The sequence below is a fragment of the Saccopteryx bilineata genome, chromosome 1 (genome assembly GCF_036850765.1).
Source record: "Saccopteryx bilineata isolate mSacBil1 chromosome 1, mSacBil1_pri_phased_curated, whole genome shotgun sequence".
In the NCBI taxonomy this organism is placed as follows: Eukaryota; Metazoa; Chordata; class Mammalia; order Chiroptera; family Emballonuridae; genus Saccopteryx; species Saccopteryx bilineata.
Genome location: NC_089490.1, coordinates 336,620,627 through 336,637,969, shown reverse-complemented (window position 1 = coordinate 336,637,969; position 17,343 = coordinate 336,620,627). Strand labels below are relative to the sequence as shown.

The window sequence follows — 17,343 nt, the reverse complement described above, 5'->3', positions numbered from 1 at the left end:
TTCAAGAAGACTAAAATCATATTAAGCATATTCTGTGATCACAATGGCATAAAACTAGAAATTAACTCCAACAGAAAAACTGAAAAACATTCAAACACTTGGAGGCTAAATAGTATGTTATTAAATAACAAATGGGTTAACAATGAGATCAAGGAAGAAATAAAAAATTTCCTTGAAACAAATGAAAATGAGCATAAAACAACCCAAAATCTATGAGACACAGCAAAAACAGTCCTGAGCAGAAGTTTATAGTGTTACAGACATACCTTAAGAAATAAGGAGGCCCCGGCCTGTTGGCTCTGCGGTAGAGCGTCGGCCTGGCGTGCGGGGGACCCAGGTTCGATTCCCAGCCAGGGCATATAGGAGAAGGGCCCATTTGCTTCTCCACCCCCACCCCCTCCTTCCTCTCTGTCTCTCTCTTCCCCTTCCGCAGCCAAGGCTCCATTGGAGCAAAGATGGCCCGGGTGCTGAGGATGGCTCCTTGGCCTCTGCCCCAGGCGCTAGAGTGGCTCTGGTTGCAGCAGAGAGATGCCCTGGAGGAGCAGAACATCGCCCCCTGGTGGGTAGAGCGTGGCCCCTGGTGGGCATGCCGGGTGGATCCCGGTCGGGTGCATGCAGGAGTCTGTCTGACTGTCTCTCCCCGTTTCCAGCTTCAGAAAATAAAAATAGAAAAGAAAAAAAAAAGAAAAAAAAAAAGAAATAAGGAAGTGCTCAAATAAACAACCTAACTTTGCACCTAAAAGAACTAGAAAAAGAACAACAAATAAAGCCCAGAGGAAGTAGAAGGAAGAAAATAATAAAGATTAGAGTGGAAATAAATCACATAGAGGCTAAAAAACAATACTAAAGATCAATGAAACCAAGAGCTAGTTCTTTGAAAAGGTAAACAAGATTGACAAATCTTTAATTAGACTCATCAAGAAAAAAAAAGAGGACACAAATAAATAAAATTAGAAATGAAAGTGGAGAAGTAACAATTGACATCACAGAAATACAAAGGATTGTAAGAAAATATTATGAAGATCTATATGCCAAAAGATTGAACAACTTGGGCGAAATGGGTAAATTCCTAGAACCATACAATCATCCAAAACTCAATCTGGAAGAAACAGAAAACCTAAACAGACTAATTACAACAAATGAAATGGAGACAGTTATCAAAAAATTCCCAGCAAACAAAAGTCTTGGACCAGATGGCTTCACAGGCGAATTTTACCAAACATTCAAAGAGGAACTAACACCTATCCTTCTCAAGTTATTCCAAAAAATTCAAGAGGAGGGACGACTCCCAAGCTTACTTTATAAGGCAAGCATTATTCTCATTCCAAAACCAGGTAAAGACACTATAAAAATAGAAAACTGTAGGCCTGTGGTTGTGCAGTGAATAAAGTGTCAATCTGGAATGATGAGGTCACTGTTTCGAGACCCTGAGCTTGCAGGTCAAGGGACATATAAGAAGCAACTACATTTGAAGCTTCTTGCTCCCCTGCCCCAACTCTGTCTCTTCTCTAAAAATCAGTAAGTAAAATCTTAAAAATAGAAACAGAATGGGTATGTGAATTATTGTATTTCACACAATGGATACTATATAGCAATAAAACCAAGTGAACTAACTACAACTGTATCCAGCAACATGATTGAACCTCATGAACCTCAAGCAGAGTGTAAGAGCGTGATACAAAAGAATATGTACGGTATGATTTTACTTATTTAAAGTGCAAACCAGGCAAAAACTAATGAAGGGTGTTAGAGGTTAGAATAGTGGTTACCACTGGGAAAGAGGCAGAGGGTAATGATTGAAAGAGACAAAAAGAGGTACTGTCTCACCTATTGATCTAAGTGGTGATTACATGGGTGTGTTTGTTTACCATGTAAGACCACAAGCTATACACTTCTGATTCGTAAATTTTCCTGTCTGTATGTCAATACTTCAATGAAAATTTTATAAAAATTGTAAATTACACTTTCTCTATCCCTCATGTAATAAAGGTTATATTTTAGCAATGAATGAGAAAGTAACTGCTTTTTTGTAAATACTTGTTCCATGGAGAGAGCATTGTGAAAATAAGAGCTTGGAAATTTTTTATTGCTATGTGCCTTTGCTGTTCAAAATGATTTGTATATGAGCCCTTTACACAATAAAAATCATGGTGATATAGTTCTGGTTCATGGCAACGATGTACTGGGTATGGTCACTTTACCTGTTCAAAAATCTTCCAAATGAGAAGTGTCAGTGGATTTTGAACTATTATTAATAAAGCCAATGTGAAGGCTCTTGGTTTAATACTTTGTGATATAGTGATGTTAGTGATATATTAGTCCATTCTGGCTATTATAACAGAATACTATAAACTGAAAATTACTCCTCACAATTCGGGGGGGATGGGAAGTCCAAGATCAAGGTGCTAGAAGATTCCATTTCTGGTTCATAAACAATTAACTGTGTCCTTTTTCACTGTGTTCATAAATGGTGAAAGTAGTGAGGGAGCTCTCTTTGGGGTCTCTTAAAAGGACACTAATCCCATTCATGAGGGCTCTATCTCATGTCCTAAATCACCTCTGAATTTCACCTCCGAATACTATCACATCAGGGATTAGGCTTTAATATGTGAATTTTGGGGAACACAAACAATTAGTCTATAGGAACTGATTATTAACTTAGTAACATGAATTTTGGAGAATATAAACATATGGTCTATAGCAAATAATTATTAATTTCATAAAATAACAAAAATTAATGAAAAATAGTACTTTTTATGTGCCAAGCACTTTTTTCCTAAATATTTTTCATGTATTAATTCATTTAATTCTCACAATAATCCTATGAGATAGTCACTATTATTATTATTATTTCTATTTTATAGGTAAAGAGTTTGCCCAAGTCACATAGCTACTAAATAGTAGACCCAACATGGTATAAATAAAATTAAAAATAAAAAGAGTGCCCACAGGTTATTTATTGATAGAAAAAGTTCGAAAACAATTTTCAGAGTTTAAGATTCAAACTTCACTCTCATGATCTTGTCACTTTAAACTGGTTCAGCCTCACCCCCCACCAATTTTATCCTCAAACTTGAGGCTCCTAGTGGTTCCCAGAACCCATTTCACTCTTGGGTACCTGGGTCTTAGTCAGTGATGTCACTTGTAGAAGGCTCTCCCTCTATTAATCTAACGGACAAACTCTTATTTATCCTGTATATTTCAGTTTATATTCTTCCTCTGCTGAGAAGCTTTCCCTGATACACCAGGCTATGATGATTTCCTGCCTGCTTGGTAGGTAAATTTTTTTAAATTGTTTTGTGCTTGTAAGTCTATAAAACAGTAGAAAAATGTTAGATGTTATATGAAATGCAGAATGTCAGCTATTAAATAAATGGTGACCCTGTGGAGGGGTAGGTATCTATATGAAGCAATATTGCTTAGTTTGAATCTACATGCAAGGTTATGACCTTGGGCAGGCTAGCTTAAGTTCTCAGTGATTCAGTTTCCTCATCTGTAAATTAAGTATAAAAACATCATGTACCTCATAGAATTGCTATGGGCATTAAATGACTGAAAATGGATAGAGTACCCAGAAAATAGTGAATGTTTAGTAAAGGGTGTCTATTTTTATGATGATGTACTGGGTATGGTCACTTAACCTTCAGCATTTATTTTGACTTCTTTCTATGGAATTTCCTTACTATGGAGCCTGCAAAGCTAAAAACCACATTTTCTAGACTTCCTTCCAGGTATGGTTCATAATGCAAATTAAGTTCCCACCATTAGATGCCCTTCTCCTGGATTTGGAATGTTTTAGCATGAAAGAGGCTATCTCTCTTTTGTCTTTCTGCTGGGTTTTGTGGGGGTTTTTTTTTGTGCGTGTGTGACAAAAAGAGAGACAGAGAAAGAGAGAGAGAGAGACAGACAGACAGACAGAAAGGGACAGACAGGAAGAGAGAGAGATGAGAAGCATCAATTCTTCGTTGCGGCACCTTAGTTGTTCATTGATTGCTTTCTCATATTTGCCTTGACCAGGGGGGCTTCAGCATAGTGAGTGACCTATTGCTCAAGCCAGGAACCTTGGGTTCAAGCCAGTAACCATGGGGTCATGTCTATGATCCCACGCTCAAGCCAGTGACCCTGTGCTCAAGCTGGTGAGCCCACGCTCAAGCCAGCAACCTTGGGGTTTTGAACCTGGGTCCTCTGCATCCCAAACTAATGCTCTATCCACTGCACCACCACCTGGTCAGGCTTGTCTTTCTGCTGTTAACAGAAAATCCAGAATACAGTACTGAGAGTCAGTTCTGTGGCAATGGAGGATATAGCAACTGTTTTCTAATCCTTTGTCTCTTATCTCAAAATTGCAAGGATGATGGTGTAGTCTTAACTTATCAGTTCTTCAGAGATACTACACACTTAATTCCCTGAATTAAATCTTCTTAAACTACATAGGATGGTTTCTATTTATCATATGAACTCATTGATTTCATGGAGACCTGGGGACTGACACATGAGTACAGGGCTGGGAAACACCAAGCTCTGTGCTTTATAAGGAATTTAACTTATCAGGTATCACTGCATGGCAAATATGTGAACTCATTTCCTGTGTTGAATGTGGAAGTCATCACCACACTGCTCTTAGAAATGACCATCTCACATATAAACACATCCCCTCGTCATTCTCAAGTAACATAGAGTGATTTTCCAGTGTGTTCTGGCTCCACTGCCACTTTAATTTGATAGCTGAAAATAACTGACAAAGAAAAGATCACGTGACTGGTTATGATTCATCACCTCTGGGAGTCTGAGATACCTGTTTGGCACTAGTCTTTGATATAAACAAGGGGTTCAGGAAGTTTTTTATTCCACTTACACAGGAGCTAAAACTATGTTAAATTAGCTGCCCAGGCTTGCACTGTAGCCATCAGGTTTCATTCTGAAGTAAAATGATTAATTTCCAGGACATTTTTACATTGAGGATAAAAATAATGCACTTCCTGTGCTTAGAATTTTAATCTAGGCTCCATGCCAGCTTTCTTTTTATGATGCCATAATATACATACTTGTCTTTAGCAATTAGCAAAAGCAACCAAAAATGCTAATCTCAGTTCCCAAACTTTCTGGATATCGATGCTCAGATCTGCTTCCCATGCGTCTTGATCAACTCATCTACTAACCCTGAGGATTTTTCTTCCAGGATTTAACCCACAAATATATATCCTTAGTGCTTGTGAGGCACACTGTAGCATAAAAACCTAGCCAAACAAATTGTACTGGTTGTGTTCTTTTAAGCAGCAGCAGATTATTTTGATGGGGAAGGGGGGAAGATATATATACAGCACTATCTCTGAACCAAATTTACAAACTTGCATTGGATTTTGCTTTCTCCCCTTCTACGCTAATCCTTCCCTTTCTGTCCTTGATTCCTGAACCTCCTTCCTGCTTCCCTCCCGCCCTCCCTCCATCTCTTTCTTCCTTTTTAAATTTATTTTTTTTTATTTTAGAGAGAGAGGAAGGGAGAGAGAAAGAGACAGAAAGATCGATCTGTTACTGTATGTGCCCTAACTGAGGATCGAAACTGAAACCTTGGCATATCAGGAAGATGCTCTAGCTATCTGGCCAGGGCCCTTCTGTTTCTTTCAAGATCATACTTTCTCAATCACTCCCTCACTTTATTTTTAACCTCTCCCTCCTTCCTAGATCTTTCCTCTCAACAATTAAATGTGTTCACATTTTTTTTTCTTTCTTAAAGGTTTGTAACACTATACTCTCTTTAGTTAATACCTATATCTTTCAAAGTAACCCCTTACAATTTTATTTCTTAGATTGGGGCCAGGTGATAGATGATGGAAGCCCATGAGTTCTTTATAAAAATATTAAGCTTATGTTTTCATTGTCACGAGTATCTTGAGTAATGATATACACACATTTTAGATCAGCTGGATGACTGCTCTATAACCAAGCAGTGTCATGAAGTCCTGCTGCCTTTTAACTTTGTATGTCAAGTACTTTGACACCAAAGGGTATTGCTTTAATTGTCTTGGACTGAGGAGAAAAGACCAAGATGGACATGTTATAAGGTTAAATAGAGTCTGGGGGCACTAAACAAAAATGGAGAGGTAGCAGGAGGACGGAGTCATTACCTGGCACATGGAAGTAAGTCCACACCAAACTCGAAACAACCTGTAGCCAGTACCACAGTTCATGTTGAGAATGGTTATTCAGTTTGACCAAATAACATAAGCTAATGAATTAAATTAATATTGTAAGTTTGAATTTAATTTGCTTTAGAATTTTCTTTATAGTTTATTTATAAACATGGTTTGGTTTCTTGGTTGTAAATATAGATGATTCTTTATATATTTAAATAAATTTTCAGGAGACTATAGATGAGCTATTTATTTATTTAATCTTTAAATTTAATTAATTAATTTATTTTAGAGAGAGGAAGGGGGGAGAGAGAGCAAGAGAGAAAGAGAAACATCCATTTGTTGTTCCACTTATTTATGCATTCATTGGTTGCTTCTTGTATGTGCCCTGACCCTGATAGAACCTGCAACCTTGGTGTACTGGGATGAAGCTCTAACCAACTGACCTGCCAGGCCATGTCCTATTTAAGTAGTTTTGAGTCAGGTTGAGGTACTGAATTCTTTTCCTTTCTCATATAAAAATTTATCTTATAAACACTTGTATAGAGCTTAATATTACTTTAAGTATTAACTCATTTTTGTAATTCCTATAATAACCTATGATATTGGTATTATTATTGTCTTTGCTAAGGAGACCTGTCTGAAGCACAGAGAGATTAATAACCCTCCCAGGGCCACACAACTAGTAAGAGGTGCAGCTGGATTTCAATCCAGGCAAGCAGGCTCCAGAGTCCCTTCCTTTAACCATATGGATTGATACCTACCTTTGGACAGAGTCTGTATTTACTCTGTTAATGTTTGAAAAATACTACCTTAAAATATATGGTCTATCTTTTTTCTCTTTCTACTTGATGTGTTCTCTCAGTAGAACACATTGATTATTATAGTTTTAACTATCCTGATTATTTCTAGAGCTCTAGAGCATTATCTTGTCCTCGTGATACATATACTCAACTGACATTTTCACCTGCAAGTCTCAAAGGTACCTCAGGTTTAACCTAAGTTAAACTATAAGGTAAGTTTTCCCATTTCCTACTCTGTCCCTACCCCAATAAACCTACCTTTCCTATTCTATTATCACTCTTGTTTAATGGCTTTATTTCCCACTCAAGATGCTCACTGTTTAGTGGGGAAGAGAGACAAGCAAACAATCATTACCATGGGTACCTGACAGTTACATGACATACTTAAAAGGTCAAGGGGGTCAGAAAGAGGTAGGTCTCTGCCTCAGGATGGTTTCACTGAGAAGGCAATATTTCAAGTGTTTCAAAACAATGACTGCTTGCATGTTTCCTTGTTTTTTGGTGTTTTGGGGTGTTTTGTGTTTTTTTTGCATATAGTCGAAGGGTATCTTTTATGTGCACTATTTATATTGGGGTTAGAAAATGTACAATCATTTTTTTCATTTTAGCTCCAAAATGTAATTTCTCCAACTTCATTTCTCTTCATTTCTCCCCCCACCACCCAAATAAGAAGCAATTGTTCAGGTTGGTTTTCTTCCCCATTTGAAATAAAATAAATGGAAGAAAGAATGTTTTCTATACCTTCTGATACAATAAGATTCATTTCTCTTTAAAACATTTTCTAGCCCTGGCTAGTTCGGTTGATTGGAGTGTCATCTGATACGCAATGGTTGCCGGTTTGATCCCGTCAGGGTACATACAGGAAAAGACCGATGTTTCTCCTTCTCTTTTTCTCTCCTCCTTCCTCTCTGTCTAAAACCAATCAATAAATTATGTACTACAGGTATGTTTTGTAAATAGTAAAGTTTTATTCTGAAGAGAGAAAGACCATAAAGCCTGACCTCCTGCAATGAAATAAATAAAGCATTTCTTTGCCTCCTAGTAAGAATTATGCTGCTATTAATCACAGAGTGTCCTACTTATAGCCACCTGTGCTACTGAATAAACACTATTCTGTGGGACAGGATGGCTATGAACTAACTAGACCATGTTCCCTTTCCCTCTCAGGGAGGGCGAGGTCTGATTTTTGCTAAGAAAAAATCAAGGACAGAGACCAAGAGGAGTCACTAGGAAAAATGCTCAAGCTTGTTTTTGCTCTACTTTTTAAGTTAAAACATCAAGAGGAACCCCCAAAATTTTCATATGAGCCAGCTTGCTGCTCCTAGAATTAAGGCTAAAGCTCATTTAGGAATAAAGAACCCGACTTTGCCTAGTGTTCTCTATCTTCCAATGGCAAGTCCCTCTGGCAATCAAGTCTGTATTCTATCATTGAGGCTCCTGACCACATGTAGCACTAGTAACAAATATGAGTAGTATTTTCCTAACATTTCTAATACAGTAATATCAAACACAGTTTAAAAATGGGGTCTTCTGGTTAATTGAATAATCAGACAAATAAGAAAGAGTATACGTAGAATAGGTGTTTTTTGAATAAATGATTCTACACTCCAGTTACTTTTAAACTCTGCTCTGAGATGTCACAGAAGCAATTGAGAGCAGCTGTTTTCCTTGCTATAACCTACAACCATCTCTACTTTCATCTGCTTTACACATAGGGCTTTCAGTTCATCTTCATCAATGTTTGTATATATTTAGAGTGTATTTCACAGGTTTCCATAATGAAGTTACATTCAAATGAAATAAAGAAGCTGATAATGCAACAATTCAACTGAATCCTGCCTCTGCCCCCTTCTTTCTTTCTCTCTTTCTTCCACAAAAGATAAAAGATGCCTTTGCCCTAAATATGGAGCTTGTTTAGTTAAAAATTCTGGGTTTATAATTGGGAAAATTCATCCCAAATAATTCAAATAACTATCTAAATACTCTATTAGTAGACTCTCTTAGAAAAATGTTAGTAGCAAAAAATATTTATTAAAATCAGTGGTGATCTACTTTTTACAGGGGAGGGTAGTTTTTAACATTAACTTTTTAATGAGTACCTACTATATTATAAATATTCATTTATAAACACATTGAAAGTCAGTGGAGTTCCTCCTTTATTTACATTAAATGTCAAGTATATTCAAGAAGAGAATTGACATTACAAATAATGAATGTGACTTCTGTCTCACCTAATTGTGTTTCATTTATTGTGTTGAAATCTGTGTTCAAGACACCCATTATGGAGAAGCAGAGCATCTGCTAATTAAGGGGGGGGGAGTGTACCTGAAACATTTATCATTTGTATTGAGAAGGTAGAGGATTCTTGTCCTTGTTGGTGCTAAATAAAATGAGCCCCTAGTGACCTTGACCACTTTACATTCCTTCCTTTGGCACCTGTCTTTATGGCCTCTGACTTCATGATTATAAAATGGTGGCAGTGGTGGTGGTGGTAGTGGGGATCAATGGTTAAGGGCCTTACTTGTGATTGCTCAAATGTGTTAAGGAAGAGATATGAGCCTTTTGGTGAAACACAAGATAACAGGGGGAAAGATTCACAGGAAAATAATTTGCCAGGTGGATAGGAAGTATGAGAAAGCAAAGAGAGTGATGTAAAATAATTACAGAGACAATGTTGACAAATATAAGGCTCAGAATGGCAATGCTGGAATTAACATCAATGATAATTTAATTTATAATTATTTCTTATTCTAATTGCTGTAATAGTTTTCAATAAAAAAGGAAAAGAAAAGGTTAACTTGCTTCCAGAAAAATGTGATATTTCTTAAGGTAAATATTGGAACGTATTCTTAGCTGCTAAATACCAGTATAGTTTAAATGTCAGAACCATTTGTTCATGAGAAAATTTAAATCAATGTTTCCTGTGATTAACATTCAAAAGGTAAATTGGTGTTGTAGGCTCTTATCAACTTTTATCTTTTTTCAAAGAAGATTATGTAAGCAAAGCAATATATTATTTAATAATAGATTGCTAAAATAAATAAATGCAATAAATTATAGAAGAAAAAATACAAGTCTCTGGCTGGGTAGTTTAGTTGGTTAGACTGTTGGTCCAATATGCCAAGGTTGCAGGCTCTATCTCCGGTCAGGGCAAAGATAAGAGTCCATTTATTTATGCAGTCATAAATAAATGAACAACAAACTGATGTTTTTTTCTCTCTTTTCCACTCTCTTTCTCTCTACTAATCAATCAATAAAAAATAAAATAAAAAGAATATAAGTTAATTTTTTAACCAATTAATTTTTATATATTCAACATAAATTGTGCATTGAATGACTAAAACTGTTTTAAACTACTCAACATCAACTCCAATCTGATGCTGAGAATATGTTTGTCAGAACTCAAGTCAATCTAGCACATGATGTGCATAGTAAACAATAATTACTAGGTATGACTATAATGACAACTGTGTCTTCAACTTAATATACTCAGCTAAATATAAATGTACATAAACACATGTACAAGAAACATTTTTAATGTAATAGACTCTAAGCCCCTAGAAAGTATATTTAGAATTATAAATATTGTTTATAATTCTAATTCTCAACAAATATTGTTTTGATTTCTTCAGCTCCCCAAATTCATTGGTCATTGATTAGACAGATTAATTGACTCACATTTTTACCAGCCAGGAGTCTGAGCCACTGTAATAAATATGCAAGTGGACATAAAATAGTCAGTTATTAGACCATTTTAATACAGCTCTGCTGCTGAGGAAGGGGATAGAGGACAGTGAGGCATTGGAAATGACTACAGAGTAAAAGCCTTCTAGTTAAGCAATAGATGTAGAGGAGACTCCTTTGGTAGCAAACTAAAGGGCTTTCTTCTACCTGAAGTCAGGATTATTTATATAAGCATTTCTCCCACAATCTCAGCAGAAAAAAAAGTGTTTTGCTCTGGACAACCATAACAGAAATTTCAGCAGAACTAGAGGACAGAAGGACATACTTGCTCAGTTCTATAGATTACACTATGTGGGATAGCAAACAGAAACCCAAACAGCCAAATGGTGTTGAAGTACAACTCAGCCTACACAGTCTTTGAATTTATACAAGAAAGCTGAGAAGTCTCTACAGGGTATGTGTTTGGGAAACAGACCAGAACAGAGGCAGAAGAAAAGCAGGAAAAGAGAGAGGAGGCAGCTCCAGACCAGAACCAAGGCAGAGAGCTGAAAATGACAGTTGCATCGTGACCAGTTGTCTCAGTGGTAGAGTATCGCCTGGCAGATAGACGTCCTGAGTTCGATTCCAAGTCAAGGCACAAAGGAGAAGCAACCATTTGTTTCTCTAGTCCTCTCTCTCTTTCTTCTCTCTCTCTATCTCTATCTCTCTCTTCTCCTCTCTCAGCCATAGCTCAGTTGGAGCAAGTTGGCCCTAAGCACTGAGGATGGCTCCATGGCCTCGCCTCAGGCACTAAAATAGCTTGGTTGCCAAGCAATGGAGCAACAGCCCCAGATGGGCAGAGCATCACCCAGTAATGGCCTTTCCAGGTGGATCCCATTCAGGGTCCATGCAGGAGTCTGTCTCTCTGCTTTTCTGCTTCTCATTTAAGTTAAATAAATAAAAAAAAATGGCAGTCTCATCAACAACCAGCAGGAAGAGAGTATAGAAGTTCATACCAGAGCCACACTGCACTTACAGCTCTCAGGGAGCCATATATTTTGTATTTTGCTAGAGAGCAGACCCTTGGCATTTCTTATCCCCCCATACACAGAACATCAAGATCCCCAAAGGAGCAGATAACATTTCAGCCTGTAAAAGCTGTGCTGCCCACCATTTCCACCATCGGAATTTTACCTTTTGGCAAAGAACAATTATTTTCCCATTCTCTTTCTGTTCTCTTTCCTGCATTTCTTTTCAAAGCCATTGTCATTATTATTTTTCTCACAAAGAAGCATGGAGTTACTATGCAATTCATGATGAGAATAAGTTTTTCCTAATAAGTATGTTTGGGTGGTCAGTAGACTCTCTTATTAGGTAAGAGTTTATTCCTACATATCCTTCTAATAAAATTACACATTATAAGCCCCCAAAAATTGTTTTAAAAAAGTGCAAGCCATGGCCATCAGAGTCACACTCAAAGTTTCAAGGTTCTACTATATATATTTTTGCTTCAGTAAAAGATTAATTAAACTGTATGTTATTTAACCTTCAGCATGTTTAGTTCTTCTCAATGAATGCTTTGATTAACTATATAAACTAGAGCCAAAAGTATCACTATGGAGAGGCACCATCAACTCAGAGTTGGCTGAGATAACCTACACTTCCAGTGCCCAGAGCCAAATCCAGAAAGCATGACTTGCTTCAGAACCATGCCTGTTACTGCTTGCATGGGCCACATGTTTCCTTCTCAACTGTGAACTGTGTTTTGAGTGGTGAAGAGGGCAAAGAACTCTTCACCCACTGTAATTAGGTAGTTGCTAAGTACATAATATTGCCAAATGCATTTTTTTTTACCATGCTTTGCAAGACTGAGATATGTTGCCAACTTTCATAGTATCTATGCTAAAACAAAGAAACAAACAACAATAAACATAGGGAGACACACTATAGTGGTTTCAAGTCCAGGATCTGAAGCTAGGCTTCCTGGTTTGAGTCCTGGTTTCCCTTTTACAAACTGTGAGCCTGAGCAAGTGGCTTTACAGCTTTATTCCTCAGGTCCCTCATCTGTGGAGAAAATTTCACAATATTCTAGTGAGGATTAAATGAGCTCATACATGCAAAGCACTGGAACAGTATTTGACACCACAGAAAGCAGTCAATAAATGTAATCCAAAATAGTTTTGAAGAGATATATAAACAAATAGAAAGTTTTTTCCTATTTTTATAATAGAATACTGAGGATCATCTTATAGAGTCAGCATTCTTAGGGATTCTTAGAGATTATTAACCATAAAATATAACATTTGTATGACAAAACAATCATTCCTTTCAGCATTTTTGAGCAAATATTAATTGAGCATACATTGTGTGTCAAAATATGTCTTAGGCACTATTAGATATACAAGGTGGGGGATAAGTAGTTTTACAGTTGTTTGTATAGAAAATAATATAATAATTGAAAAGTAATAATAAAAGAATAAATGTTTGCATACTTATAACTGTAAACCTACTTTAGCCACACCCTTATAAAACACTAATATAGGAATAGAAGTCATTGATTTTATATTATATTTATCTATGAAGTACACAGGTGGCAAGTGTGTCTAGGAATAATAATAGTTATCATCATCACTTCCATTCACTGAGTGCCTGTTTTGTGCTTGGTTATCTACCAGAAGGTTCTATCTGCATTATCTCACTCATAAAACTTACTTTTTTTTTTTCAACTTTAAAGCCGTCAGTTCGCTGTTTATTAAATGACCAGATTACAAAAATAACCATGGTAGATACCTTAGTTCATCTTTCTGATAAGCCTGTTGATCTGGTCTTCCTTTCCTGTTACCAGCATCCCCACCTTCTACAAAGTGGGTGGTTTTTTTCTTCATTCCACCACGTGGAAAAGATAATTTGAATGGCCACAGGAAGTTGTTTGCATCTCTGAAGCTTTTTCCAACAGTAGAGATCTCATGAATCAGATCCTCCGTGCAGATGATACCATATTTACCAAGAGATCCAGCAATCAATGCATTATCTGTCCAAGCAATTTTTTTGTTGATTTTGCCATAACCACGCTTGTAGATCAATTCATTTACTGACTTTAGGTTTGGGTATACCCATGCAATATATGGTCCCACAATCCTCAGCATGTTAATCAAAGCCTTGTTGAGCTTCATAAAGGTGCTGTTGAAGATCTGGCGCAGGCGCAGAAGCTGCAGCACCTTGAGAACTTCTTGAGCTCACAGCATTGATACCTCTGATCCTGATGACAAATGCCAATTTGGGTTCCGCAGGTACATAGAAGTTCCCAGCCTTTTCGCCATCCTAGCCATTCAAATCTCAGTTCTATACATCTGCTTGTACTCCTTGTGATAGTGCTTAGCTTTTTCATAGATGAGCTTCCTTCTGGCCTTTCACAGCATCTTTTGGGCAAACTTCTTAGGTGCTTGATCTTCAGCTCTGCGAAATTCCTTTGCTTTTTCTTCAGGGTTTCTGGCACAGCAGGAACTTTTTTCTTCTTCTCACTGTCATTAGCATTCTTCTTCTCACTGGCATTAGCATTCTTCTTCTCACTGGCATTAGCATTCTTCTTCTCTATGACATTAGCATTCTTCTTCTCTTCTGCACTCTCCATGGTTCCAGCCAGAAAAAGAGGCTCACATAACTTACTTTTGAGGTACTTATATGATCCCCATTAAAACCCAGAGGAGCCTGACCAGGCGGTGACACAGTGGATAGAGTGTCAGACTGGTATGCAGAGGACCCAGGTTTGAGACTCTGAGGTCACCAGCTTGAGTGCGGGCTCATCTGGTTTGAGGAAAAGCCCACCAGCTTGAACCCAAGGTCGCTGGCTCCAGCAAGGGGTTACTCGGTCTGCTGAAGGCCCGCAGTCAAGGCACATATGAGAAAGCAATCAATGAGCAATTAAGGTGTTGCAAGGCGCAATGAAAAACTAATGATTGATGCTTCTCATCTCTCTCCATTCCTGTCTGTCTATCCCTCTCTCTGACTCACTCTCTGTCTCTGTAAAACAACAACAACAACAACAACAACAAAAACCCCAGAGGAAACTGAAATTCAGAAAGGTTAAGCAACTTTTTTCAAGGTCTGATATAGATCAGCGGAACAGAATAGAGAGTCCAGAAACAAACCCATATCTATATGGTCAATTAATATTTGACAGAAGAGGCAAGAACATACAATGGGACAAGAATAGTCTAGACAATAAATGGTTTTGGGAAAATTGGCAGAGAAGTGTAAAAAAATGAACAAATAAATAAATGATGTGAGATCATCTTACATCATATACAAGAATAAACTCAAAATGGATTAAGGACTTAAATATAAGACTCAATATGACAAAAATCCTAGAAGAAAACATAGGCAGTAAATTCTTTCAGTAATATTTTTTCTGACATATTTCCTTGGGCAAGAAATAAACAAATGGGATTATATGAAATTAGAAAATTTTTGCACAGCCAAAAAAACCCCAAAACCTAAAACCATCAATAAAATGAACAGATAACCCACTGAATGAATGAACAGATTCAAAAATACATCTGATAAGGTGTTAATATCCAAGATTTATAAAAATAACCTCATACAACTAAACCCCCCCAAACCCCCCAAACAATTCAATTTAAAAATGGATAAAGAACCTAAATAGATACTTCTCCAAAGAGGATATAAGATGGCCAATAGACATATGAAAAGATGCCCAACACCACTAATCATTAGAAAAATACAAATTAAAACCACAATAAGATATCACCTTACACCTGTCAGAACTGCTATCACCCATAAATCAGCAAATGGCCTGACAAGGCAGTGGTGTAGTGGATAGAGCATCAACCTAGGATGCTGAGGACCTAGGTATGCTGAGGTCGCTGGCTTGAGTGTGGGCTCATCTGGCTTGAGTGCAGGCTCACTGGCTTTAGCGTGGGGTCATTGGCTTCAGCGTGGGATGATAGACAATGACCCCCTAGTTGCAGGATTGAGCCCTAAGTTCACTGGCTTGAGCAAGGGGTCACTGGCTCAGGGGGAGCACCCTGGTCAAGGCATGTATGAGAAGCAATCAATGAACAACTGAAATGCTGCAACAAGTTGATGCTTCTCATCTCTCTCTCTTCCTGTCTGTCTTTCCCTGTCTGTTCCTCTTTTTCTCACACACACACAAAATAATAATAATAAAAATCAGCAAATGACAAGTATTGGAGGATATTGAGAAAAGGGAGCCCTCGTATACTGTTGGTGGGAATGCAGATTGGTGCAGTTTTATGACCAAGTGATTCCACTTTTGCATATATATTCAAAGGAACCCAAACACTAATTCGAAAGAATATATGCACCTCTATGTTCATTTCAGTATTATTTATAAGAGCTAAGCTACGGAAGCAATCCAAGTATCCATTAATAGATGAGTGGCTAAAAAAGTGGTGGTACATATATATACAATATGTATATATTACTTGACCATTAAAAAGAATGAAATCTTACCATTTGTGACAGCATGGATAGATCTAAATAGTATTATGCTAAGTAAAATAAATCAGTCAAAGAAAGACAAACACCACATTATTTCAGTTATATAAATAAATATAAATAAACAAATAAATAAATGATGTGAGATTATCTTGCATCATATACAAGATTAGAAAGAACAAGAAAAAAAAACATTAAAGAACAAGAAAAAAAAATGGAAACAGACTCATAGATACAGAGAACAGACTAATAGTTGCCAGAGGGGAGGAGGGTTGGGAGATTGCATAAAAATGATGACGAATTGACAAGTACAGCTTGGTAGTTACAAAATAGTCATGGGGATGTAGATTACAGTATAGGGAATATAGTCAATAATATTATAATAACTCTGTATAGTTCCAGTTGGGTACTGGAAATATTGGGGGGACATTTTATAAAGTATATGATGGTTTAACCACTATGCTGTACACCTACAACTAATACAAAATAATATTGAATGTAAACTGTTATTTTTAAAGATTAAAAAATAATAACTTTTAAAAAGACAAAAAAAATTTCCCAAGGTCTGCACTGTAAGAAGCAGAGCTGAAATTCAAACCAGGTCAGTCTGGTTCTGGAACAAGGGTGCTTCACTTCCTGATATTTTCTTGTGTCTTCCTGACAGAATTTCAATAAAGAGACATATTTCAAACAATGCAGACTGTATTATTTACATTCTGCCAATATTTTTGAGCTAGAAAGTCATCGTGTAACAAAGGACTATGGTTCAAAGTCTAAAAGAGCTAGGGATGCAGGGTGGGGTCCAAGAGAGCCTAAAAGCACAATGGTAGGGACAGCCCACTGTGCTCACAAGAGAGGCTGAGATAGATGTGTGGGTGGAGCACGTTAGACACCGGGGACGAAGATGCAGACACTGTAAATAATTTTGGTATCAGAACCAGAGATGCTATGCTTCATATTGATCTCAGAGGTATTCAAGGGAGGTGGTTTCATGAAAGGTCTGTAGGGCTTCTAGAAGAGTTTCTCTGACCATGCACATACACACACACCTACACACACTCACATAACTTTTATAACATTTAGTTTAAAAAATGGCTGTATGGAATTATCACACAGAGATGTAAGTTCAAATTTTTTGCTGCTTATAAACTTCTCTTTTTGGGGGAGAAGACTCTGAAGCTCTCTCTCTCTCTCTTTTTTTTTTTTTTTTTTTTGTAATTTTCTGAAGCTAGAAACGGGGAGAGACAGTCGGACAGACTCCCGCATGC

At 37.2% G+C, this 17,343-nt stretch overlaps 1 protein-coding gene and 1 pseudogene across 14 annotated transcripts in view; both read right to left on the bottom strand.

Annotated features, from left to right (window-relative positions):
- Positions 1-17,343, bottom strand: part of DLG2 (discs large MAGUK scaffold protein 2) — a 2,196,962-nt gene that overhangs the window by 281,128 nt on the left and 1,898,491 nt on the right. The gene's annotated exons all lie outside the window — the stretch shown is intronic.
- On the bottom strand, positions 13,389-14,222 carry LOC136320537 (large ribosomal subunit protein uL30-like; annotated as a pseudogene).